The sequence below is a fragment of the Protomyctophum parallelum genome (assembly GCF_964188405.1).
Source record: "Protomyctophum parallelum genome assembly, chromosome: 5".
Taxonomy (NCBI): domain Eukaryota; kingdom Metazoa; phylum Chordata; class Actinopteri; order Myctophiformes; family Myctophidae; genus Protomyctophum; species Protomyctophum parallelum.
In genome coordinates this window covers 46,765,756-46,766,925 of record NC_139702.1, presented here as the reverse complement: position 1 = coordinate 46,766,925, position 1,170 = coordinate 46,765,756, and positions in this window count along the sequence as shown.

Here is a 1,170-nt window from a genome sequence, read left to right as displayed (position 1 = left end):
GTTAAATGAACGTCTTGTACAGTACACTCTCAGAGTTAAATGAACGTACAGTACACTCTCAGAGTTAAATGAACGTACAGTACACTCTCAGAGTTAAATGAACGCATGCAGTGCTTGGCTGTGAGACCAGTCATGTTTCCAGTGCACTTCCTCTGATGGAACTGTTGTGATATTTGGAGCTTGTGTCGCCGTAGGAACGGGGCTTGGATGTTAAGAGTGACATCATGGATCAGTGTTGAGAATTAATGACTCACACTGTAAAATGTTGCACACTGTGTAAAGTGTGAACCAAATCGAACTGTAAGGGTCCATGGATGGCACATATCTGTCAATCAACCGATTGTGTTCTGACTGGGTCAGTGGAACTAGGGAAGGGATAGTAATTCTTTAAATGGACAGGTATCTGTCAAAAGGGAAACATCAAAGAGGAAGGATGGATGGGGAAGGATCGACATATGGAATGTGAGAACAGGTCAGCTCCATATATGGAGATCTAAGGGTTTGAGGTTTTGAGATGTAGGCTATAGTTGCTGGCCAATATTGATGACATCAGGGATCTCCATGGGCATTCCCATAATGGGCTTAATATCAGGGGCGGCGGTGGCTCAGGGGTAGAGTGGCTCCCAGAGAGTTAGTGTCGAAGTGTCCTTGAGCAAGACAATCCATGTAAAGCGCCTTGGATAAAATGCACTATAAAAAAGCACTATTTACCATTTACCAATATCTCCATCCCTGATGTTATCAGGTGACAGTAAATGCGACTTGCGGTCACAATTAATGTTATATAACTTATATCATCATTCAAATCGTAGTGTTTTGCCAATTGTTTGGGGGCCTACTTTCAATTTCTTCACAGACCATCAGTGGACCCCGGGCACGGCCACAAACATGCACTACACACACTAGCACATGACACCTTGAATACCAAGACTGGCACATGACCAACGCCATGCCAGGGTCAGGCTGGGGGGGGCTGAGCATTCTCTGTTGCTGCCCCCAAACAATGGAATGAGAGCCCCACCCCCCACCCCACCTCCCCCATATTAAGCTGGACCTCTTGTTTTATTTGTGTTTCATGAGTTCTTTTTGTGATTTATTTTGTTCTTATTTTTGTCTTTTTTATTTTTCCCACTGTAATGCACTTTGGTCAACTCTGTTGTTTTACAAAGT